Here is a 26,967-nt window from a genome sequence, read left to right on the forward strand (position 1 = left end):
CTGGCCCGCGCCGGCCTCCTGCCCGGCTGTTGGCGGTTGGGGCGAAGCCGGCGGGAGACCGCCCCGCCCCCGCCCCCGCCGCGGAGCGGCGGCGCGCAGCCTCTTCACCCGTCGCGGTCGGGGCGGTGGCGCTGTTGCCGCCGCGGCTTGTGAGGCAGTAACTCCCCTCCGCCCCTGCCCCATTCCTCCTCCTTTCTCTCCGCTCCCTCCATCCTCCCTCCCCTCGCGGTCTCTCGCCCGAGTGAATGTGGCGCGGCGGCGCGGGACGCAGCCTCGGCCCCTGCCGCGGCCCCGCAAGCTCGTGAGGAGACAGAGCTGCCGCCTGCTCCCGCCCCCTGCGCGTCTCGGAGAGCCACCGCCGCTGGGGAAGGAGAACGAGCAGGGCAGCGGAGGGACGGCGGCGGGAAAACGGGAGAGGGAGAAGAGGGTTCGAGGGCGAGTAGGGAAAGCGGGGAGGGACGGACGGAAGGACGGACGGCCCGACGGACGGCCCGGGCAGGGGGCTGCCATTGAGCCTGCCCGACTCCTCCGCTCCGGCTCCGGGTGGCGGCGGCAGCGGCGTCGCGGACGAAGGGCGCGGCAAGCTCTATCGAGACAATAACCCTGCCGCCCGGCTCTGGGGGCGGCAGAGAGGAAGCGGTGGCGGCCTAGCGCAGCCGAGGCTCGCCGAGCGCCCGGGCAGCGTCCTCGCCCCCGCCGGCCGGGTGCCGTTGCCGTCCGGTGTGCGGGGCGCGCCGGTTGCCCGGAGCCCGAGGCTCCCGGCGGCTGTCCCTTCCCCTCCCCCTCCCCGGTGCGCGTTGAGCTGGTTTTCCGGGTTCCCCTGGACGGAGCTGGATTCTGCTTCTCGCCAAGGCAGGAAGTGAGTTTCGCACTGCAATTCCGGGCAGTGTCACGAGTGAAAAGTTTTTTTTTTTTTTTCGGCGGAGATCCTAGTTGGGGCTGGGAAACTCCTGCAAAACTAGAGACCAGGAAGCCAGCCCGCACCCCAACCCCCACCAAAGCCACCTACTCTTCTGCGGGAGGCCAGTCCACATCCGCTCTCACCCGAGAGAGAAATTCAGCTGGATCCAAAGTGACTAATGAAGGCAAGGAAATTATGTCAAGCGAAGCCTTGAAAAAGCTGCCCTGAGACGCTGTCCCGCCGAAAGGTAATTTTCACGAAAAGTGTCTCTGAGTCACAAAGTTCATGGGACTTTGTGACTTGGAAAAGAGATGATCTTTTAGTGTTTTTCACTTTTCTCCAAGTTACCCTAAATCCTCCTCTTTTCATATCGAAGCGGATAATAATTGAGAGGCTAAATAATCGAACTGCAACCCCCCTGTCTCCCCTCTCCCCCCTCCCCGCCCCACCATCTGGACTTTGGATTTTTTGGAAGAGGTTGTAAGAATGCGGTGGGACAAAAAGTTTTCAGCAATCCGAAGAAGGAGTGCCTTTGTTCACAGGGGCCAGAAGTTTTGGCTTTCTGGAACGTATAGAGTGTATATTAAGTTGCTCAGCCTGGCACCTTCTGTTTGAGAAGAAAGTTTGGTCGCTGCAGCGAGTGATTTGCTGTTATTGAGATGGCTGCCGCGTTTGTTTATACTCCTACCGATTATATTGGCGCTTGCGTTAATCGTATATAGAGGTTTTTATTGTTTTATTTCCAACTCTGATCAGTATATTTAGTTAGATTTTAGAAACCAAAAAGTCTTGCCATTCTTAGTTGTTTTTCAGGGTAATATATTTCTTTAGTTGTGTGTAATTGTTTTTTTTCAGACGTTTAGCGCTGTATAACTTATTTAATTAATTGAAAGCAAGTATCGACTAGACTTTTCTTGTAACTGATCCATTACGAAGAAAAAAGGAGTAAGGACTAATAATAAAGAGAGAGACATAATTAAACAACAATAACAACAACCTGTAAGACGTTTGATAGGACTTCTGTGCAGTTCAGAACAGACTATATGGGAAGGGAAGTAAAACGCTTGAAACGATTTTCAAGGGAATCACAGTGATTGTGATAAAAAGCTGTGCTTTTTGAGTAGTATGGTATTTACATTTTTGTGTTGGCCCAAATGTTTTTGGTCGGTTCTGCATAAATAGTGATAGGTTCTGCCTACATCTGTGGGGGCAGGATTCATGAAGCATGGCAGACATTCCACCAGTCAGAGCTATGAACACTTCTGAACCAATGGGGACTAGTTTTGATAGCAGCAAACCCAAAGCTTTTTTCAGTGGTGTTTTAGTCTTTTTCTGTTTAGCTTTTTGGTGCAGGGAGGTGAAATACAATACTGTAGTTCTGAATATATATTGAATAAATTTGGTAACCTGTTGGTAGGTATATCCTGAATATATATTGATGTTTAGATCGCCTGTACTGTCTCACGTAATGACCGGAAACCCGAAGAGAGAGTTGATTTTCTTTAGTTCAAAGAGAAAAAATAGGTTTTAAAGATCAGGATCAAATTATTTCACAATTTGTTCTTTGCTACTTCAGCTTCATTAAGTACATCTCCAAAGGCAGTCTTTTATTAATTACAGTAGTTTTGATTTTTTTTTTTCCTCCCCAGGGCATGGTCTCAGGAGATTATTTTTTTCATTGTTGTTAAGATTTATGAACCATCGAGTAATTCCTGTTAAGTCAAACTAGCTTTATCAAAGAATTTAAAGTGCATAACTCGTATACTTTATGATTTTGGAACGTATCATTAGGCTGCAAAAGAGTTTATTCTTGGGCGTCTGAAAGAACTGAACAAAATAAATGGCATTGAACTTCAGTTTCCTTATATGGCTTATACTTGGCTTTAAAAGCAACAAAACCTTAATAGAGCAAGTCCTTTATAGAGAATTATCGCTTTATGAAGATGGTTATTTATTAGTAAATTTTGTATAAAAACAGTATTGTAGCACTTGAAAATGACTTTAAACCTCTAATTTTAGATTTAGTCCTTGATTTTTTTTTCGATGCAGACAACACATTTTATAAAGTGAGGTGTTGACCTTTGTGTTTCTTTTTTTCTCCTCAACAAGGCATAAAGTACTTGTAGTTTTCTTGGAATTCTGTTAGTTTATCACTGAATTAACTTAAATTTTAGGTTTTATACTACTGTCAAACTGTAAGTATTTTCGAAGCCTTGTTTAAACTGTGACAAAGGTTTGAAAAGAGGTTAAAAGAACAGTCATCAGTTAAAATATTTTTAAATGGCTTCAAAATTTGGATATTCTTCTTAGTATGGTGTGGATTTTCTAAGATTAAATTGGCAAATAGTACTTCCAAAGTGTATGTTGCACAAAATGCACACTTAAAGGCTCTGTTTATTAAAGGTAATCATGAATTTTCAGGACTTCGACTGATTCAAGTAGTACTGTTGTGAAGTCTCCTTGCCATTTGAGATCAAACTCTTGTAAACTTTATGTATAAAAAACTTATAGAGGTACAAACATGGAAACCAAATTTTTGTTGTATGCTCTTAATGAAGTGATAACTATGGATACATTTCACATATATCGTTGGTAAATCTCTAAAATTGATTATTTTAGACATTGTTGGTATTGAACTATTAGTAGTAAATAGTACCCTCTAAGAAATACGCTTAAAAGTTTCAGAAAATAGGTATGTATTTCAAAATTACTTATTTGAAATAATTGCTTATGGATAATATGATTTAGACTTTAAGCTGCTTTTGTTTTGGAAATAGATTATGGCACTACTTACAGAGTATTTGGGATTATGCAGAATTTTAGTGATGCTGGGTAGCAATTTCTTTTTTTTTTTTTTTTTTCGTAATTGCTGCTTATCCAGATTCTCCTTATAAACCCTACTTGGCTGCCTGCATTTTGACACTTTGCCTTGCTCATTCATTTCTCGAATCTGTTACATGCTTGCTTGCGTTTTCTTTTTCTGGGAATACATCTCTATTGTAAACCTCTAAAGATGTCGTTGTCTTTTCCTTTCCTTTTTTTTTTTTTCTTCGAGAGTCTCGCTCTGCCGCCCAGGCTGGAGTGCAGTGGCACAATCTTGACTCTCCACAACCTCCACCTCCCAGGTTCCAGGGATTCTCCTGCCTCTGCCTCTCGAGTAGCTGGTATTACAGGTGCGCGCCATTGCGCCTAGCTAATTTTTGTATTTTTAGTAGAGACATGTTTTGTCATGTTGGCCAGGCTGGTCTCAAACTCCCGACCTCAGGTGATCCGCCCACCTCGGCCTCCTGAAGTGCTGGGATTAGAGGCGTGAGCCACTGAGCCCGGTTTATGGATAACTCCCATTTTTCAGATACACCTTTTAGCTGCCTCTTCTTAGGTTTCCTAATTGTAAAAAAGAAACCTAGCTACTATTCAGCTTTCTCTTCTGATTCCTTAGCTTCCTATATTTATAGTTAGCTTCATTTACCTAGCCTATTTTTTCTGTGTTCAACTGGTCGTTCTTAATTATATTTTGCCATTTCCCCCTTTTTCAAACTGTGTTAGTCTATGTTTATCACCTCAAAAAACTGTTCAAAACATACAGTAGAAAAAATTTATAGGATCTTATTTTAACAGCCCATTTAATTCTGAATATCCCCCTTGCATTTCAACTAAGTGTACATGCCAGTATTTTAACTTTATATTCATCAGTATATTGCGTGCGTTTGTTTGTTTTGTTTTGTTTTTTTGAGACATACTTTTGCTCTTTTGCCCAGGCTGGAGTGCAGTGGTAAGTTTTTGGCTCACTGCAAGCTCCGCCTTCCCCGTGTTCACGCCATTCTCCTGCCTCAGCCTCCCGAGTAGCTGTGACTACAGGCGCCCACCACCATGCCCAGCTAATTTTTTATATTTTTAGTAGAGATGGAGTTTCACCGTGTTAGCCAGGATGGTCTCGAGCTCCTGACCTCGTGATCCGCCCGTCTCGGCCTCCCAAAGTGCTGGAATTACAGGCATGAGCCACCTTGCCTGGCCATTGCTTTGTTTTATACTTTGTTTTCTCAGTTTTCCATTTTCTCTTTAGTGTTCTCAAAATTAACTGTTAAGATAATACCAGGTTGTTATTTCTTCTTATGTATTAAGACTTTGTAATCCTCTCTATCTTCTTGTTTTATTATACTTTTGGCCTCTTAAAACATACAGATTTATTTCTCTGTTCCTTCTTCTCTGTACTTTCCTCTCTGTCCTACCTTTCAAGTTAGATGTCTTTTCTGTCGCAGAATCCCTAAAAATGTGAAATTATCTTTCTTTGATTTCATGAAATAAGCACAGTGGTACTCTATCACTCTATTTTTGTCACTTCAAATTTTGTTTCAGATACCATCGAATGAAGTCCTTCCCAGGTTTTCAGTGATAGTGTGGAAGACAATAGAAAAGAAGAATATATAAAAATTCACTTAATAAGACTCTACTTATCTGGAGGTTATTATAGCTTTAAAAGCATATTGAATGTAGTAGAAAAACTAGAAAGTAAAAACTTACCTCCTTAATCAAAACAGGTATAACAGAGTCTGGGGACTTCACTTTTAGGGCCATTATTATTCAGAGCCCATTTACTTATGTACATAATGAGCTGTTTTTGGTTCTTTGGTGTCCCAGAAGGGGTGAGAAAGGTACATTTACAGCATTGTGAAGTTATGACCTGTGATGTTACAGTGAAGCAATAGAAAAATGGAAAGACGACTGAATAACTTAGAAAGTAATCTGGGACAACTTACTTTGAGGCTAAGTGCCTTGTACATTTCATTTGTCTGTAGGAGGGTTCACTCTGTTGTAATATGGCATAATTACAAGAAATAGTAATAGCCCTAAGGCAGCTGTTCTCAAACTTTTTGGTTTGACTCAAAACAGAAATTAAAAAAAAATAATTTATTTGAAAATACTAAGCTATTGCACGTTAATGTAACATTGTTTTAATAAAAATATAATTGTTCTCTAAAATATTTAGCAAAAAGAGTGGCAATGTTTTATATTTTTGCAAGTCTCTTATGTTTGGCTTAATAGAAAACAGCTCGATTCTCAAATCTGCTTCTTCACTCCATCTGTTACAATATGTTCTTTTGGTTGAAGTGTATGAACAAAATCCAGTCTTATACAGGTATTTGGTTGGAAAAGGGAGGAAGATTTTCTCTTTTTTTTTTTTTTTTGTGAGGGAGTTTGCTGTTGTTACCCAGGCTGGAGTGCAGTGATGCAATCTCTGCTCACCGCAGCCTCCACCTCCCGGGTTCAAGCGATTCTCTTGCCTCCGCCTCCTGAGTAGCTGGGATTACAGGCATGGGCCTCCACACCCGGCTAATTTTGTGTTTTTGGTAGAGACGCGGTTTCTCCATATTGGTCAGACTGGTCTTGAACTCCTGACCTCAGGTGATCTACCCGCCTCGGCCTCCCCAGCCTAAGGGAGGAATATTTTCATACTCTTTTTAGATAATTGTAGATACTCTTTGAGACCAAAATTTGACAAGTAGTTATGTCAAAATTTGGTAACCAGTAACTTTTTTAAAGGTTTGTGGCAGTGTTGAATCTGAGACCATGTCGGTGAATTTTTTATTTCTTGTTGTTACCTTAAAATCCATTAGTTTATCTTGTACTTTGGATAAACCTTTTACCCATTCATGATTTTGTAACAGTGTGCATTTGATCATTTGGAAAATATGGGTTCATTGAGTTAAACATATTTAAGAAATGTTGACATATTTCATTATACAGTAGCATACAGAAACAAAATATCTTTATTAAAGATATAAGTGGCATTTAGAAATAAACCTGGGAATGGCCGGGCACGGTGGCTTACGCCTGTAATCCCAGCACATTGGGAGGGGGAGGTGGGCAGATTATGAGGTTAAGAGATCGAGACCATGGACAACATGGTGAAACCCTGTCTCTACTAAAATACAAAAAATTAGCCGGGCATGGTGGCGGGCGCCTGTAATCTCAGCTACTCAGGAGGCGGGGGCAGGAGAACTGCTTCAGCTCGGGAGGCAGAGGTTGCAGTGAGCTGAGATCACGCCTCTGCACTCCAGCCTGGCGGCAGAGCCAAGACTGTGTCTCAAAAAAAAAAAATAAATAAATAAAAAATAAACCTGGGAATATGTAGTGGTGCTAGTGCAGCTTGAAGGCATTGCCTTTATTCTTGTAAAGGTGTTAGCTGTTTTATCCACCATTGGTTTTGCAACATCAGTGTAAAATGTAAATACAATGGAAAAGGGAAAAATGTCATCTCAATATTATTATAAACACAGTTTTGACCTGGAAGATTCCTTGAAAGTGTCTCAGGGACTTCTAGAGACTGTGGACTTCCAGGGCCTACGAACTGCACTTCAAGAACTTAGGTGGAAGTTGGGATTTATAGAACTTTCATTAATTAATTTTTTTCTTGTCTGTTCGTATTGGATTCTGGGAGAGTGTTGAAGCTTGATCTTTTAGCCCACTTACTTGATTTTCATTTGTTTTCAGTTATTTTGTTACTTGTTTTTGGAATAGAGTTTCTAAGAATTCTTGTTATTCATAGAAGTTGATTTTTATTTTTATTTTTTTGAGACAGGATCTCACTGTGTTGCCCAGGGTGGAGTGCAGTGGCATACTCACGGCTCACTGCAGCCTTGAACTCCTGGGCTCAAGCTATCCTGTCACCTCACCTTCAGCCGAGACTACAGGCATGCACCGCTATGTCCAGCTAATGTTTTTATTTTATTGTGGAGATGGGTTCTTGCTTTGTTGCTCAGGCTGGTCTTGAACTCCTGGTCTCAAGCAGTCCTCCCTCCTTGGTCTCCCAAAGTGCTGGGATTATAGGCATGAACCACTGCACCTGGCCCAGTTTTGTTTTTTTAGCTTTATTTTTGGTCTACATGTAACCTTTAATCTCTGAGATGTTCTTTTAACATTGTCTTTTGTTTATTCTACTAATAGTACAGAAAATTTGATCTTACTGTGCTTTTGGTGTATCTGTCATGCTTTTTGTGTTTTCTTCCAATACTAGATTTTCATGGTAGTCAAAGTTTTATTTGATGACCTAGGCTCCACTGTATTGGTTATTTAAATGTATGTTCCCAGCCCAATGAATCCTTCTTCTGGCTTTGGTGATTGCTTAGAAGAGGAAAGGGAGAAATATTTAATGAGTTTCTCTTTGAAGGTATGTGGATAGCTTGACTTTTTGGTACAGGTGCGTACTGTTCCTCAGGAGGCAGTCTTCTTTTTTCATACTCAGGCTGTCCAAGTGTCACACCTCCTACGTACATAGAGCTGTACTAGAGGCTTTAGCTACACAGTGTTCTACTATGGTTTTACTCTCTGGCTGACTGCTTAGTATATACTTGTCTTAATCCTTCTTGCTAAGAAAACTCATCTTTTTTGGAGATGCCACTTTCTTGTTTTGGGTATCTGGTTCCTCAAGTATATTGCATTTTGTTATTTCCCCGACCCCAATCTACTTTGTATTCTTTATAAATTCTTTTCTGTTCTTATCTGTAGGTATACCCTTCCCAGGTTTTCAGCACTGCTGTAGATATTTTTAAATTAAATTTTAATTTCTGAAACAATGACCAACATATGGAAAAGTTTGAACTTTTTTTTCACCTGAACCATTTGACTAAGTTGCTAACACGATGCCCTGTCATCACCCCTACATTTTTTTTTTTTTTTTTTTGACACAGAGTCTTACTCTGTCACCCAGACTGGAGTGCAGTGGTGCCATCTTGGCTCACTGCAAGCTCCGCCTCCTAGGTTCACACCATTCTTCTGCCTCAGCCTCCCGAGTAGCTGGGACTATAGGCGCCTGCCACCATGCCTGGCTGAGTTTTTGTATTTTTAGTAGAAACGGGGTTTCACTGTGTTAGCTGGGATGGTCTTGATCTCTTGACCTCATGATCCCCCTGCCTCAGCCTCCCAAAGTGCTGGGATCACAGGTGTGAGCCACCGCACCCAGCCCGTCACCCCTAAATATTTTAATGTTTATTTCTTACAAACAAGGACATCCTCTTGCATATAATGACATAATTACTATCAAAATCAGAAAGTTAACATGAATATATTACTAACATCTGAACCTCATTAATTATCCTAATAATGTTTTTTACAGCAAACTATTCCAATTTAGAATCATGTGTTACATTTTGTTGTCATCTCTTCATTCTCCTTCAATCTGGAATAATTTCTTTCTCTTTTCTTTCAAGGCCTTGGCACTTTTGAAGATCTGAAGATAACAGGTCTAGTTATTCTGTAGAATACCCCTCAATTTTCATTTGTGCGATATTTTTCATGATTAGATCTTTGATTAGATTTTTATGATTAGATCTTCGGCAGGGCTATCATAAAAGTGATGCTGCATTCTTCTTATTACATCTTATCAGGTGGCAGGCAATTTCAGTTTGTCCTGTTATGGTATTCACTTTATGTGATTAAAGTTGTGGCTGCCAGACTTGCCCTTTTTAAGGTATTCATTCCCTGTTTGTAATTAATTAATATTTTGTGGTAGGTGCTTTGAAACTATGTAAATATTTTGTTTTGTCATATTTTGAATTCACTTATTTGCATGTACCTAGGTTTATCTTCACAAGGACACAATCCATTATTATTTATTTTGGTGCTCAAATTGTTCTTGATTGGCCAATGAGAATCCCCTGGCTTATTTTCTTTTTTGTTTTTGATATCTCTTCCTTTTTTGAGCACTGCTTTTTTTTTTTTTTTTTCTTTTAGCACAATTAGATGTTCTAACATATCTTCTACTTTTCCTGATTGTTTTTAGTGGAAAATGGTACTTAGAAGCCAAGATCTGGGGGCTTGTGTTCATTGTTGCTCTTCGGGTATTGCTACTCTCAGGCCCTCTTCATATGTAAAGCTAGGAAATATTTTTATGTACTTACACATATTTACATCTATTTTTATTTGTATATCTATAAATATATACAATGGTCCCTGATTTATACTACTTTGACTTTACCAGGAGTTTTATTGGGGTACTAAGTGCATTTTCAGCCTATGATACTTTTGACTTAAATAATGGGTTTGTCCAAATGTAAATCCATTGTAAATCGAGGAGCATCTGCATATTTCTATTATGCAATTCTAATGAACCACAAGGTTCACTCTTGTTTTTTTATTCCCCTTCCTTTCCATACTTGTAACTTATCTCTAACAGTGAGAACTAGTTTTGTTTCCATATGTTATGTATGTGAGGAAGTTAAGGTAAACATTTGTTCAAACATTTTGAGCCAGAAGTCTCTGCAGTTCAATTAATTTCTGAAGTATTTCTAAAGGGATAAAATTCCAGACTGTAAAAGGGCAAGTTTTAATTCCGTGATAAAGTACATTTAGGTGAAATGTTTCATTCCTTAGTAATTCTTGAGGCAACTGTGAAAGGGGGATGGAAGAAATCCAGTATTTTTATTATTTACATTGGACAAGTTATTTGTGGAGATAATTGCTCAATTTCAGTATGAGTGCAGTGATTTTGACGCAGTTGTGTTTTTCTTTTTTATTCTTTTTTGGAGAAGGGTCTCGCTCTGTCACAGCCCATGCAGTGCAGTGGCATGATCACTGCACTGCAGCTTTGAGCTCCTGGCCTCAGTCAATCCTTTCACGTCAGCCTCCTGAGTAGCTAAGAGTACAGGCATATGCCACCACGCCCAGCTAATTTTTCTATTTTTTATAGAAATAGAGGTCTTCTTACTATGTTGCCAGGATTGGTCTCCAGCTCCTGGGCTTGAGTGGTCCTTCCACCTCGAATCTCCCAAAGTACTAGGATTACAGGTGTGAGCCGCTGCGCCCAGCTGTGGTTTTCATATATAATCATTTTACCTCTAAAAAGCTGCCTTTATCAGTAGTAAATCCCCAAATATATTTATACTATGTCAGGATTTTCTTTTTTTATTTGTTGTGTTTTTTATGATACTATGCTATTTTGACCTCCCTCCCCTTCATTGTATATTTAATACCTGGAAGTGCTGCTTTGTTACTCTACTTCTAAAGGAATTTTCCAAGTGGACATGAATCATTTTTGTCAACTTCTAAAAATAATTCTTGGTGGTATGTTGATTGAGAGGGTCTGCATTTGTAGACTAATTTAGAAGATAATTGATAACTTTGCAATAGCATATCTCTTTCTAGGAAGATAGATTTCCCATTTATTTGATGTTTGATGCCCTTTAGTGGCATTTATGATTTTCATCTTGTCATATCTGTGTTTCTTGTTGATACGCATATTTGTTATTTTTAAGAAACTTATATTTTTGTTATATTTATTTCTAAAAACATTTTGGAGGGAGGGAAAGAGCTTCTGTTTTTATGAGGCTATTTCATCAATTGTATTATCTGGTTATTTAAAGGAAGCAGTTGAGTTTCATATTTATTATCTACTGTACTCTAGTGATGACTTTTGAAAAATTGCTTTTAGTATTTTAGTTGATATGCTTGTATTTTCTGGGTGTATACTGATAGATTCATGAGCAGGAATACATCTTTTTTTTTTTTTTTTGAGACAGGTCTTGCTCTGTCACTCAGGCTGGAGTCAGTGGTGCGATCACAGGATGTGGTCTCACTGTTGCGCTGGCTAGGACTGATTCTGTTTTTTTTTTTTTTTGAGATGGAGTCTTGCTTTGTTGCCCAGGCTAGAGTGCAGTGGTACGATCTGGGCTTATTGCAACCTCCGCCTCCTGGGTTCAAGCGATTCTTCTGCCTCAGCCTCCCAAGTAGCTGGTACTATAGGTGCACACCATCATGCCTGGCTAGTTTTTGTATTTTTAGTAGAGACGGAGTTTCACCATATTGGCCAGGCTGATGTCGAACTCCTGACCTTGTAATCTTCCCGCCTCGGCCTCCCAAAGTGCTGGGATTACAGGCGTGAGCCTCCGCGCCCGCCCAGAACTGATTCTTTAAGTGGAAATTGCTCCCTTTTACTCTTCTTCTGCCCCTTGAAGGTGTCATCAGTCATATGAGAACGGCCTTTTGAACCTTGTTGTTCCTGAACTAGTTTATTTATCTCTAAGAAATTAATACTAATTATAAACATTTTCTTTGAACTGCTTAGTATTTAGTGTGATGTACAGTAACATAGCTGGCCCACTTTATCCATAGGTTACATATGTACGGATTTTGTACTCATGAATTCAACCAATCATGAACTGAAAATAATTTGAGAAGAAAATCAATTAAAAAAATACAATAGCTGGGCATGGTGGCTCACGCCTGTAATCCTGGCGTTTGGAGAGGCTGAGGCGGGTAGATCACGAGGTCAGGTGCTTGAGACCAGCCTGGCCAATATGGTGAATCCCCATCTCTACTAAAAATACAAAAATTAGCCGGGTGTGGTGGCTAATAGTAGTCCCTAGCTACTTGGGAGGCTGAGGCAGAAGAATCACTTGAACCTGGGGGGCAGAGGTTGCAGTGAACTGAGACTACATCACGGCACTCCAGCCTGGGCAACAAGGTGAGACTCCATCTCCAAAACTAACAAACAAAAACCAATAAAGAATAATACAAATAAACAACAATATAGCAATTATTTATATAGCATTTATATTGTTTCAGGCATTATAAGTAATTTAGAGATGATTTAAGGTATATGGGAGAAATGATTTAAGGTATATATGTGCATAGTTTATATACAAATACAACGCCATTTTATGTGAGGGATACTTGGAGCATCCTCAGATTTTGGTATATGTGAGGGTTCTGAAACTAATCCCCCATAGATACTGAGGGATGACTGTAATTATGTATATCATTAAATGACAGTTATTTTGGGCCTTTATTTGATTATTATAGTAACCTCTATATAATTTACATGTATGATAAACATGTAAATGTGTGACAAGGAAAAGGATCTTTGTCACTACTTATACCCAAAGGTTTATTTTTGTCCCATGTGTTTCATTGACCTTAACCTTACCCCTTCTTGTAAGATATATTTTTTGAGACAGAGTGTCTCTCTGTTGCCCAGGCTGGAGTGCAGTGGCACGATCTCTGCTCACTGCAAGCTCCGCCTCCTGGGTTCAAGCCATTCTCCTGCCTCAGCCTCCCGAGTAGCTGGGGCACAGGCGCCTGCTGCCACGTCCGGCTGATTTTTCGTATTTTTAGTAGAGATGGGGTTTCACTGTGTTAGCCAGGGTGGTCTTGATCTCCTGACCTCGTGGTGCGTCCACCTGGGCCTCCCAAAGTGCTGGGATTATAGGCGTGAGCCACCACATCCGGCCCTCTTTCTTGTAATATATTTAACAGATAATTTTGTGTAAATGATAGGTGTGCTCCCCAGAATACTGATGTTTTCCTCATACTCACTGTATCACTGCATTATGACTAGACTGGAGTACCGTCTCTTTTTTTTTTCTTTTTAATTAGTACAATAGGAAGCTGTTAGACCAGTTGGAGAAGTGAAATATGGAGGTAATTTAGCTTATTAATGACATAACTCAGATTAGAAAAACAAATCCAAATTTCCTGACTCTGTTGGGGTTTTTCTTTTTTTCTTTTTTTGTTATACCAGCATTTTCCTAGGTATGTTCTGAAGAATACAGTTTCTTTAGAGTAATACTATTTCCCAAAGATTTTTAATAGGTGTTAGAGAAAAAAAGAATTTTGGGCTCATGTAAGTGAGGAAATTCTGGGTTGATAGACCTGTTTTTCCACCCTCTTTTTGGGGGACACCAGTTTGTTACAGATAATTATTTTTTAGTTTAGAAATAACTGGATACAGCTTAATTTACAAAAAAAGTTTACATCAATATTTGAGCCAAGAAGTTGCAGAGAAAGATTTATCCTTAGAGTAGTGTGTAATTCTTCCTGATCTCAAGTTTTTAAAAAATAGACTTAAGGCTGGGTGTGGTGGCTCATGCGTGTAATGCCAGCACTTTGGGAGGCTGAGGCAGGCGAATCACTTGAGGTCAGGAGTTCGAGACCAGCTTGGCCAAGGTGGTGAAACCCTGTGTCTACTAAAAATACAAAAATTAGCCGGGTGTGATTGCGCATGCCTGTAATCCTGCCTACTCGGGAGGCTTGAACTCAGGAGGCGGAGGCTTCAGCGAGCTGAGGTCACGCCACTGCACTCCAGCCTGGGTGACAGAGCGAGACTCTGTCTCAAAAAAAAAAAAAAAAAAAAAATAGACTTTACGTTTTTTGAGTAGTTTCAGGTTTACAGAAAAATTAAGAAGTGTAAAAAATTCCCATACCCTCCTCCTTCTCCATTTCCCCTATTACTAACATCTTGCATTCATGCAGTATATTTGTTAGAATTGATGAGCCAGTAGTGATACATTATTATTAGCTAAAGTCCATTGTTTATATTAGGCTTCACTCTTTGTGTTGTACATTCTGTGGGTTTTGATAAATGTATACATGATTGTTGCTGATAATGGCAACAATCTGTTCAGTGATTATAGCTTATGGATGAGTGAAATGAATGACAGGAATGTTAGAAGGGATGAGAAAGAGGAATTGGGAATACTCTAATCAGGCACTTGCATTACCTGAGATCAGATTACTTTTTTACTGACAACATATGTGGGAATAATGTATTACTGTTGTTGAAATTACCCATATTGAATTTTTGGAAGCAGATTTTTAAAGTTATCACTTCTTTAAAAATGTTTATCAACATTTGGTAATCCATGTTCACAATTTCTGGAAAACTGAAATTTGAATGTAGGTGTGTTTTTATTCTGAGAAATGATTTAAATGAAAGTAGAAGGTCTCCCATCATTACTTTTTTAAAGTCATTGTTCTACAGCTCTTAGTTGGCCTCTTTCTATACATCCTATTCATCCAGCAAGTCCAACTTAAGTACCATTATTTCCACTAAAGCTTCCCCGCAATGTTTAAAATTTCCCTTCTTTGGATTTATATATTTTTCTTCTGAGCTTTTTTATTGCGATACAATATAAATAAGATATCTTAACCATTTTTAAGTGAATTTTTCACTGGTATTAAGTACATTCATATTGTATACCCTTCACCACTATTCATCTCCAGAACTCTTTTCATTTTGCAAAACTTTAACTCTATACACATTAAATAATAACTCCCAAAGCCTCCTAGCCCCTGGCAGCTACCATTTAACTTTCTGTGTCTATTATTTTGACTACTCTAAGTACCTCGTAAATCACTTAGCATAATGTCCTCAAGGTTCATCTGTGTTTTAGCATATGTCAGAATTTCCTTCCTAAGGTCAAATAATACTCCATTGTATGTATATACCACATTTTGCTTATCCATTCATCTGTGGGTAGACACTTGGGTGAATGCCACATTTTAGCCATTGTGAATAATGCTGTATGAACATGGGTCGATAAATATCTCCTTGAGACCTAGCTTTCACTTCTTTTGGATATATACACAGAAGCGGAATTGCTGGCTCATAAGGTAATTCTATGTTTAGTGTATCTGTGTGTGTGTGTGTGTGTGTGTGTATATATATATATATATATTTTTAGGAACCACCATATTGTTTTCCACAGTGGCTATACTATTGTATATTTCCACCAAAAGTATACAAGAGTTCCAGTTTCTCTACATCCTCACCAACATTTGCTATTTTGTTTCCTGGATAATAACAGTCCTAATGGGTGTGAGGTGGTATCTCATCATGGTGGTTGTTGGTTTTTGCTTTTCTTTTTTTGAGGCAGAGTTTGCTCTATCACCCAGGCCGGAGTGCAGTGGTGCAGTCTCGGCTCACTGCAATCTCCTCTTCCTCCCACGCTCAAGCAATCCACCCACCTCAGCCTCCCAAGTAGCTGGGACTATAGGCATGTACCACCGTGCTAATTTTTGTATTTTTAGTAGAGATGGAGTTTCACAATGTTTGCCAGGCTGGTCTCGAACTCTTGGGCTCATGTGATCCACCTTGGCCTCCCAGAGTCTTGGGATTACAGGTGTGATCCACTGCACCTGGCCTCATTATGGTTTTGATTAGCATTTCCTTGATGATTAGAGATGTTGAGTATCTTCATATGTCCTTGTTGGCTATTTGTATATCTTTGGGCAAATGACTATTCAAATTCTTTCATTGTTTTTGAATTGGGTTGTTTTTTAGTTGTTGAATTTTCAATACTAGTCTGTTATTAGATACATGATTTGCAAATATTTTCTCCCATTCTATGGGTTTTATTTTTACTCTCTTGATAGTTTTTTTTTTTTTTAAATCAAAAAGCAAACATCAAATTTAAAGAAAAAAAGAAATTGTAAGATCGGTGGAGCAAATGAACTGAAAAAATTCGGTATCTTGATCACATTTATTGGAATAGTTGGAGAAAAATAAAAATACCTCTTAGCTTAGGAAGTTGTGAGTTATCTGCAGATCTTCTCAGTTCAGAAGTGGAAGAATCCTGGAATCATTTATTTCAAAATGTATGCAGGTTTCTCTTTTGAATGTCTTACACATTTAAATAGGCCATTGTACCAAGTCTTGTATTTTTTATACAGGATAAATTCCTTGTTTCAGCTGGCTGTCAGTGGAAGGCAACTACTATAACACCATCTCCATGGACAAAGAATGTTGGAATATTCATTGATTTATATATCTCTTTATCTGTTTCTTCATCAGTTTCTATAGTAGTCACAGTTTCTTCCAACGTCATTTAAATGTTCATCACATGCCTGTAATCTGCTTTTAAGTTCTTGGCCATTTCTCATTTTCACATAAATTTCTTCATCCAGGATGAGCCTGATGGAGATCTAGGAGCTCCTTTATGGTGCTGGTAATTTGTTTTGGGTCCATGTTGCCTGCCATATTTCAAACACTGCACCCTTTTTCTCCTCTCTCAAAAAGTGTCTTTGGATTTATAATTTAAAAACTGCTTAGCCATTCAGTTTAAAACTTAAATATAGAAACTGTTTTATGTAGTTTTCTAATTGTTATTGGATATTTTAGTTGCCTTAGCTAATTTTCGTTTTAAAATAAAAATAAAGTTAAAATTCAGATCTCTCTACTACCAGTTTATAAATATGTTTCACTTCAGATTTCTCATTGAAATTAAGTTTTTATTTTGAGATAACTATAAATTCACATACAGTTTTAAGAACTACTACAGTGAGGTCTTTTGTCTCTTTTATCCAGTTACCCCCAGTGGTAATATCTTACAGAATTATAGTATAATTTCACAACCAGGATATTGGAATTTTGGTAGTCAGATACAGAATAGTTCCATCATCCCAAGGATCACCTTTTTGTTTGTTTGTTTGTTTGTTTTTGCTACTACACCCATCTCCCTCCTATATTCCCTTTACCCCTTGCATTTTGTCTTTTCAAAAATGTTATATAAATTGAATCAGGCTGGGCATGGTAGCTCATGCCTGTAATCCCAGCACTTTGGGAGGCTGAGACGGGCAGATCACTTGAGCTCAAGAGTTCAAGACCAGCCTGGGCAACATGGTGAAACATTGTCTCTACAAAAATACAAAAATCAGGTGGGTGTGGTGGTGTGTGCCCACAGTCTCAGCTACTCAGGAGGCTAAGATGGGGATATTGCTTGATCCCAGGAAGTCGAGGCTGCAGTGAGCTGAGATTACACCACTGCACTCCAGCCTGGGTGACAGAGCAAGACTCAGTTTCATAAATGAATGAATAAATGAAGGAGTGAATGGAATCATATAGTGTGTGACTTTTGGGACTGGCTTTTTACTTGGAAGATTCCAGAGTTGTTGCTTATAGCTATAATTTGTTCATTTTTATTGAGTAGTACTCCATGGCATCCGTGTACTACCAATTTGTTGAATAATTTCATGTTGAAGGTCATCTGGATTGTTGTCAATTTTTGTCTATTAGAAACAAAGCTGCTGTGAATATTCATGTAGAGGTTTTTGTGAACATCCCAGTTTTCACTGGGATAAAAGTATGAGTATGATTGCTGCGTTGTATGGGATACAAACTGCCAGAGTGTTTTCCACAGTGGCTGTACTATTTTGCATTTCCGCCAGCAGTGTATGAGGGATCTAGTTTTTCCACATCCTAGCCAGCAATTGGTTGTTTTTTTGTTTTGTTTTGACTGTTTTAAAAACTATTCTTATAGAGAAGGAATATATGGTATTTCATGGTAGCCTTTTCCTAATGGCTAATATGTTGAACATCTTTTCCTGTGCTATTCAACATCTGTATATTCTCTTCGTATGTTTTGCCCATTTTCTAACTGGATTTTTTTTTGTTTGTTTGTAATGAATTTTGAGAGTTCTTTATATGGATCCTTTGTTGGATATATAGTTTGCAGGTATTTTCTCCCATTCCATACCTTGTCTTTTAATTCTGACATCATCTTTTGCAGAACAAAAGTTTTTAAATTTTGATGAAATCCCATTTATTATTCTTTTATGGATTGTGCTTCTGTTGTGAAGTCCAGAACTTTTTGGCTATTTTTGTATCCTGAAAAGTTTCCCTTACGCATTTTTCTGAAAGTTTTATAGTTTTGCATTTCCGTCTGTGATCCATGTTTTTTGAGATGGCGTCTCTGTTATCCAGGCTGGAGTGCAGTGGCGCCATCTTGGCTCACTGCAACCTCCACCTTCCTGGTTCAAGCGATTCTCCTGCCTCCGACTCCTGAGTAGCTGGGACTACAGGCACATGCCACCACATGCCTGGATAATTTTTGTATTTTCAGTAGAATCATTTAAAATAGGATCCCTGTATGTTCAATTTCATTATTATTTTTAACATTTCTCCTTACAGATGAGATTTGAGGTGACACTTAATAGGATGTAAACACATAGTTAATAGAAGTAGAAAATCAGATCCAAGGAAAGAAGTGAAGAAATGTATCACTTTTAAGTAATTAAGTTGCTGTGATAAAACATCAAATTTAGCTAAGCTTCCTGGGAGCCAGAGTTTTCATTACCCTAAATGAAGAAATATGTCACAAATTCTCCAGAAAAGACAAATATTTTTCTTGCATTAAATCTTAAATAAACTGGGTGTGGTGGCTCACGCCTGTAATTCCAGCATTTTGGGAGGCCGAGGCGGGTGGATCATGTGAGGTCAGGAGTTTGAAACCAACCTGGCCAACATGGCAAAACCTCGTCTCTACTAAAAATACAAAAATTAGCCAGGCATGGTGGCAGGCGCCTATAATCCCAGCTACTCAGGAGGCTGAGGCAGAAGAATCACTTGAACCTCGGAGGTGAAGGTTGCAGTGAACCATAATCACGCCATTCCACTCCAGCCTGGGCAACAAGAGTGAAACTCTGTCTCAAAAAAAAAAAAAACTTAAATAATTTCTAAAGTGCGCATTGTTTATGTAAGAGCTATTGAGTAATGAATGGGCAGTGTTGTTGAGAACGATTTTACAGCACATATTCTATAGCTGTCAAGGTCTTTTTCGTGAGTTTTTTTTTTTTTTTTTTTTTTAAAGACAGGATGTTGCTCTGTGTCCGAGGCTGGAATGCAGTGGGTTGATCACTGCAGCCTGGGTATCCCAGGCTCAAGCAATCTTCCTGCCTCAGCCTCCCGAGTAGCTGGGACTACAAGTGCGGGCTACAGTGACTGGCTAATTTTTTTTTTTTAAGTGGAGACAAGGTCTCACTATGTTGCCCAGGCAGGTCTCGAACTCCTGAGTTCAAATGATTCTCCTGCCTCAGCGTCCCAAAGTGCTGGACTTTAAAGGTGTGAGCAACTGCGTCCAGCTGATTTTTTTTCTATTTAAATAAAAAGAGAAGGGTAAAATATACAAAACACTCAGAGAAGATAAATTATATGTGAAGATAGGCTAATGAAGTTTACAAGGGTAGATTTTTTTGTTTCTAACTTGACCTAAAGATAACATAGACATAGCCATTTATGGAAACAGTATTGCTTACCCCTCTAAACATCATCATTCTAATTTTGATTTTTGCTACCTGAGTAACAGACAATTTCAGGACTTTACTTCCTACTGAGAGGATGACATACTGGAATTCTGTTTTTGCTTTTTTTTTTTTTTGAGACGGAGTCTTGTTCTGTCACTTAGGCTGGAGTTCACTGGCCCCATTTCAGCTCACTGCGACCTCCACCTCCCAGGTTCAAGCAATTCTCCTGCCTCAGCCTCTCAAGTAGCTGTGATTAGAGGCATTTTCCACCATGCCAGGTTAATTTTTGTATTTTTGGTAGAGATGGGGTTTCACCATGTTGGCGAGGCTGGTCTCCAACTCCTGACCTCAGGTGATCCATCTGCCTTGACCTCCCAGAGCTCTAGGATTACAGGTGTGAGCCACCGTGCCTGGCCATGTTTTGCTTCTTGATGCAAAATCAGTTGAGGAAATGGTATGTTTAGTATCATATTAAGAAAGTTGAGAAATAATTTATATTTATGTAGAAGTCCCTTTCTTCTCCACAAGGGCTACTTGCTATTATTATGAAGTTTATAGTTTATTCAGGAGTCAGGTATAGATCTATTCCTGGCACTTAATGCAAGTGCTTTGAAGACCCCTGAAACACCAAAGAATATGAGGAGATTTTCAGGCTTTCTAATAGTTACCAGTCACATCTGTGCTGTAAAAAAAATACTGAGTCTCAGTCCTAGTTCCAGGAAATATTTAATGTCGAGCAGAGTAGTGTCTCACTTTGTTTGACTGTACTAGCTAAACAACAAGCAGAAAACCCCACTTTCTGGTCATTGAAGGAGGTGAAGTGTTGTTTGACACTAAATGGTTGAATGTTGGGATATGAGTGCCGCTGTCAGACATAATTCCTCCAGCTAATGTTCAGCCATTCCTTTTTCACAATAAGTTAAATACCTGGATTAGTTGTCCTTTAGAAAAAGTTTATTTTGAAGTGATTATATGTTTCTAGAAGAACTGCTAAATAGTCCGGAGGATTCTTATGTATCAACATCTTATATAGACATGGTACATTTATCAAAACTAAGAAATTAACCTTGATAAAATACTATTAATTAAACTACAGAGTTTTATTGAATTTCATCAAGTTTTCCACAAATGTCCTCTTGCTATTTTGGGATCCAGTGTAAGAGACCATGTTGTATTTAGTTTTATGTTTTTTATTTTTTTAATTTTTGTTTTTGTGGAGACAGGGTTTTGCTATCTTGCTCAGGCTAGTCTCAAACTCCTGGCCTCAAATGATCCTCCTGCCTAGGTCTCCCAAGGTGTTGGGATTACAGGCATGAGCCACTAAAATATGCAGGAACTTAAAATGTCTGCCCAGCCCAGTTTTCAGGTGTTTCCCCCCCTCCCCTGAGATGGAGTTTTGTTCTGTCACCCAGGCTGGAGTGCAGTGGCGCGATCTCAGCTCACTGCACCCTCTACCTTCCAGATTCAGGCTATTCTCCTGCCTCAACCTCTCGAGTAGCTGGGACTACAGGCGTTTGCCACCACGCCTGGCTAATTTTTTGTATGTTTAGTAGAGACAGGGTTTCACCATGTTAGCCAGGATGGTCTTGATCTCCTGACCTTGTGATCCGCCCGCCTTGGCCTCCCAAAGTGCTGGGATTACAGGCGTGAGCCACCACGCCCGGCCTCAGGTCTTCAGTTTCCTCCAATCTGACAATTTCTTAGTGTTTCCTGGTTTTTCATGACTTTGATTTTTGAAGAGTACTGGTTGGATATTTTGTAGAATGTTCCTAAGTTTGGGTTTTTCTTTTTTCTTGATTATGCTAGATTGTGGATTTTTAGGAAGAATATCACACAAGGGAAGTGCTCTTCTTACCATATCAAGAAGAGTATATGATATTAACATTATTTATTACTGGTGATTTGAACTTTGATCACTTGGGTAAGGTGGTGTCTGCCAGGTTTCTCCACTGTTACTATTTTTACCTTTCCGTAATGTATCTGTTAGAAGCCCAGCTCACCCTTAGGGTGAGGGGAACTAAACTCTGCCTTCCTGAGAGAGAAGTACCAAATAATTTGCAGGCATGTTTAAACCACCACATAGATATTTTCGGGGAGATATTTTAATACTATTTCTCCCTAAAGGTTTGACTAGTAATTTTAGCATTCATATGTAATTTTTTTTCCTGTAAGATCAGTTGTCTTTTAAGGAGTATGTCATTGACATATGAAAGAGAATATGGCATAGTAAGAGGGCTTATATCTAGTTCATGTAAAAACTTAAGCCATTAAAGAATAGTAAAAAGGGGCAATGAAATACAGTCACTTTACACTTTTGAAATTCATTTGATCTGTAAGATGGTTCTGGATCCCGATTCTTGCTGTGCTGTTACATTAGAAGGTAGATTTTGTGAAGGTACTGATTACCAATCAAGTGTGTGCTTGACTGTAGCTGGATTTTATATAGAGACTAAATGCTGGTGACACGCCAGTGGAAGCCCTCAGTTTAACCCCATTAGTGAATTTTTCAAGTGAACATAAAATTGGTATGATGAGGAATATGCTAATTCTAAAGACTGCTGACCTCTTAAGTATTTTTCACATCTTTTTCCCTCTCCGGCAGTTTACCTTATTTAGTTATTTAGACTAGTTAGACTATTGCGTATCTCTCTCTTGCATTAGAAATAAGTTTCATGAGGGTAGGAATTTTAGCTTTGTTCTCTACCTCACAACCTTGAGCAGTATCTGGCACATAATAAGTGCTCAATAAGTATTTGTTATGTGAATGAAAAAATAATATTAAGATAAAGAATTTCAGTTGAATGAGATAAATCTGGCGTGAGGCCTTGATACGTTCAGTTAAATAACTTCTGTAATTTTGAAGTTAGAAATACTGTGTATTTTTAGGTCCTCTGCAGAGACCCTTGCAATGAGTGGTAATTCAGTAGGCTTAGTCACCATAACTATTTTAATTTTCCCTAAACTTTTATAACTTCTGTAAACTTTTGACCTCAATTAAATGAAAAACAAAAAATCAAGGAATACCACCTCAATGTTGAATTTTCAAAATAATGGTACTTAAATATCTCCATTCATAAAGCTATGTATAAAATCCTTGTTTTAGACTGTGTACAATTATAACAGCACAAGTTAATTATATATAAACTATAACATTTAAATTTTCATTAATACCAAATTCATATAAAAAGTGATGTTTTGCTGAAATTTAATTGGAGGTTGTATCAAGACTGATTCATTTGTGTTTGACACATGTATGCTGTTAAGTGCCTTATGGTGTTAATTTTCCTGTCTTTCTCTTGGAACTGTCGCAAGTTTTGGACTACATGTCATCATGGATTTACCTTTGCAAGCTTGAATCTGCATTTATAGATTTTCTACTTGTGTGATTTTCCCAATAGGATGTAAATACATTTCAGACATTAGGACTCATGTTCTGTGGGATGACTCCCAGACAGATGGCCCTAAGTGTAGTTGTACAATATACCTGAAAAGTCAGAAAACACAGGATACTCTTTGTTTTTATATCTGTTATATTTTCACAGAAAGAATCATTAGCTTCCCCCCCCTCCCTTCCAGACCCCTTCACTGGTGCTGAATTTGAAGCAGTATATTCTATTAATCTGGGCGGGGGGAAGCACAATAGATACACTACAGAGAGTCCACAAAGCCTGGAATAACAGGTTAAATACTGTATTGTAATTTTTATTTTTAGTTTTTAAAGAGAGGGGCTCTCACTATGTTTCCCAGGCACAAGTTCAGTGGCTATTCATAGGCATGATCATGGTGCATTGCAGCTTCAAACTCCTGGCCCTAAGTAATCTTACCACCTCAGCCTGCCAAGTAGCTGGGACTATAATGAGACCATGGGTTGGCGCCACTGCTCCTGGCTTGTGTATTTGTTTTGCTTTTTTTTTTTTCCTAGATTAACAATTGGACTTACTGCTTTAAACTTAGAGATACTTTCCCTGAAAAGGTATATGGAAATAGAAGAAAAACATAATGAGCATGTTATATGAATATGTAGCTAGCATACTTTAAATTTTTTTATGCTTCTTGACTTTACAGATACCTTGTGTATTAATTTATCTTAATTTGAAACTCATAGAACTTGTGGTTTACAGTTTAGTGAATACTATTATCTTAAAGGATCTTATCTAAGTGCTTTATTTAGATTGAGGTGATTCAGAGAAATAAGCCTTTCAGACATGCTTGCCCTTAGCTTTTGTGGGTCTAGGAACAAGAGTACAAATGAAGTCTCATATACTGTATGTCTGATTTAAAAGTTATAAATCAATCTTAAGAAAGAACTTGCCAAAAAAAAAAAAAGTTTCGTCCTCCTTCCTTCATAAGTATACCATAATAAGACCCTGGGAGGCCAGGTTAGAATTTAGTGTTTTCAAACTCTTTGGAGTTCCTCGTGTCAAACTGTGGTGGTAGAAAGTTACTGTCTGGCTTCTGGTCCACAGCCCTCTCTGCTTCTCCCTTCTTCACTGCTTGTTACCACAATTGAGTATTTGGGCAGACCTATATAGACATCGCAAGCAACATGTTCAACTCTGTTCACACCCTCTGCATACAGTTGCCTCTTGGTAGCCTTAAAGCCTAAGGATACAAGAGTCTAGTTGGTATAGTTTTCTTTCTGGAGGGCTGATCTGGTGAAAGAGGCTTTGGAAGCTTGTTGAGGGCTGTCTGGGCTAGGTTCCTGCATACCCATAGAATGATGTAGCGTTAGGGGATGAAACATGTGCTCCAGTTAGACAAGTCCTCTTGGCGCAATAGACTCCTTGCTTCATGGGGAGGGTTGTATAGCTGGAGTGGTACCCCGTAACTCAAGGAATCCAGGGCTGGAGCCACTGTTGTTTAGGTCTAAGGGATTCATGTTGCTACGTTTCTGTTTCTTGAAAACTACAATGGTCATCCAAGTCACAATACTCTACCTTGGGAAAATTCAACTGGGATTTATTATGCTTTAAAAAAAAATATAATACAAACATTGTGGGGAGATTTGATTTCAGTTATTTCCTAAGCTTTTCTTGATAGTTCTACTTTACTCAGCCACCCAAGTGAATTTTTTCTTTCCAGTTGTTTTGAAACTAGAAGCTTACTGATATTAAGACATGGATTATCTGGGAATAGTTTTTGGTTGTCAGTCCTTTGCTATAAAGCAGAGGTGGCACATTCAAAAGCCAACACGTCTCATATTGCATATAAGCTAGGAATGTTTAGTCTGTGGGGGATTGTAGAACATTAATTCGACATTCTTTTGTGCCTGTACATGAAATTAGACCCCCCCCCCTCCAGACATTATAGACCTGGATTCTTTTTTAAAATGTAAAACTTACTGATTTCAGAATGTTGGTTTCCCTACACTCTTTACTTCCCTACCAGCTACTCCTTTTAAAACTGTGGTGACCAAAGAACACAGTAGCTGCAAGTTGGGTTTAGTTTGCTGACTGACAGTTGGGTAATAATGATGTGTGGAGGGAATCAGCTTGTCTTTGATTGAGATGATATATTAAAAGTGCATGTAATCTACCCTCCCGCCCCCGGATTGTTCTACTCTCACCTCAGATTGTTCTCGATTATTTTCAATAAATTTTGAAAATAATCTGTGGCGGAGAGGAGGAGGAGGAAAAGCTGAGCTGCAACTCCTGTTGCAGAGGTTGTGTCCTGTGCTTGAAAAACATGTAGGAATTGGTGAAAATTAGTCATTTTAGTCTGTGCATTGACTCTTGGGAAAGTATGTTGTACAAGAGATGAGAGTAACAGATGAGAGTACTATACTGTATTAGAAAGTGAGGGAGCCCTTTGTTACATGTCAGACTTAATCTTGCCAGTCCAGTTTTGGTTACATATGGACCTGAGTACATCACATTTGAGGATTCAATTTAATGAAAATGATAAACATTGTAACATTTTAGTTTGATTTTTTTCATAGTCCTGTAAATACTACTTCATACTGTTTCTTTTTTGTGTTAATTTGCTTTTATGAATATATAGCACTTATCTTGATAAATATACTACAAATGTGATTATTTATTGAGGTTGGCATGTCCCACAAAAGTTTAATAATTGAATGTGAAACAGTTTTAGCAGGAATATCTTTGCTCAAAGAATGAGGGTTTTCAGAACTGAAAAAAAAATACGCATTGTGGGCCAGGTGCAGTGGCTAACACCTGTAATCTCAGCACTTTGGGAGGCTGAGGTGGGGGGATCACTTGAGGTCAGGAGTTTGAGACCAGCCTGGGCAACATGGTGAAACCCCTTCTCTACTAAAAATACAATAATTAGCCAGGCATGGTGGTGGGCGCCTGTAATCCCAGCTACTCAGGAGGCTGAGGCAGGAGAATCGCTTGAACTCGGGAGGCAGAGGTTGCAGTGAGCTGAAATTGCCCCTCTTGCACTATAGCTTGGGTAACAGAGTGAGATTCCGTCTTATAAAAACAAAACAAAACAAAAAGTGCACCATATATTCTTAGGACTTTTATGTTAAAAAATGTTTTAAAATGGTTCGGATTTAAAAAAAATGCCAACCAATTGTGTAGCAAATATGGGGGCCACTGAGAATATTTAGGAATTTTTGTGTCTACAAAGTATGTGCTGAATTAGCAACATTGAATTTTTTAGCTTTTGGCATTGCTTCTCAATTGTTGTAATCTGCTTCTTGAAAAGAAAATCAACTCTGGGGGACCAGGGATGATGGCTCATACCTGTAATCCCAGCCCTTTGGGAGGCCGAGGTGGGTGGATCACTTGAGGTCAGGAGTTCAAGATCAGCCTGGCCAACATGGTGAAACCCCATTTTTACTAAAAATAGAAAAATTAACTGGGCACAGTGGTGGATGCCTATAATCCCAGCCACTTGGGAGGCCGAGGCAGGAGAATCACTTGAATCTGGGAGGCAGAGGTTGTAGTGAGCCAAGATTGTGCCATTGCACTCCAGCCTGGGCGACAGACTCCATCTCAAAAAAAACAAAACAAAACCGAGAAAAAAAAAAAAACATCAGAATATAGATTGATATATGTGTTTCTTTGAGAAAATTTTCTCATATCCCAGGTGATTTTGGCTATCGGACAAGAGGTAACTTCAGGTCAGTAAGTTGTTAGAATTCAGTGACAACTACAATGGTTTTCCCTTACATGACGCTTTGCCTTCTGCAATTTCAGTTACCCGCAGTCAACTACAGTCCAAAAATATTAAATGGAAAATTCCAGAAATAATTCATAAGTTTGAAATTGCATGCTGTTCTGAGTAGAGTGATGAAATCTTGTGCC

The 26,967-nt window shown here is 39.1% G+C and overlaps 1 protein-coding gene across 15 annotated transcripts in view; it reads left to right on the plus strand.

The window, feature by feature from the left end:
* Window positions 1-652: 652 nt before the first annotated feature.
* The window catches only part of ERBIN (erbb2 interacting protein), a 150,354-nt gene continuing 124,039 nt past the window's right edge, over window positions 653-26,967 (plus strand). For 14 of the 15 annotated variants that reach the window (XM_021939393.2, XM_009208523.3, XM_009208524.3 and 11 more), the window contains exon 1: window positions 653-1,148. The gene's annotated coding sequence lies outside the window, so the exon portion shown is untranslated. The remainder of the gene's footprint in view (window positions 1,149-26,967) is intronic. The other variant, XM_003899747.5, reaches the window with a different exon arrangement.

Source organism: Papio anubis, chromosome 5 (assembly GCF_008728515.1).
Source record: "Papio anubis isolate 15944 chromosome 5, Panubis1.0, whole genome shotgun sequence".
NCBI classification, from domain to species: Eukaryota; Metazoa; Chordata; class Mammalia; order Primates; family Cercopithecidae; genus Papio; species Papio anubis.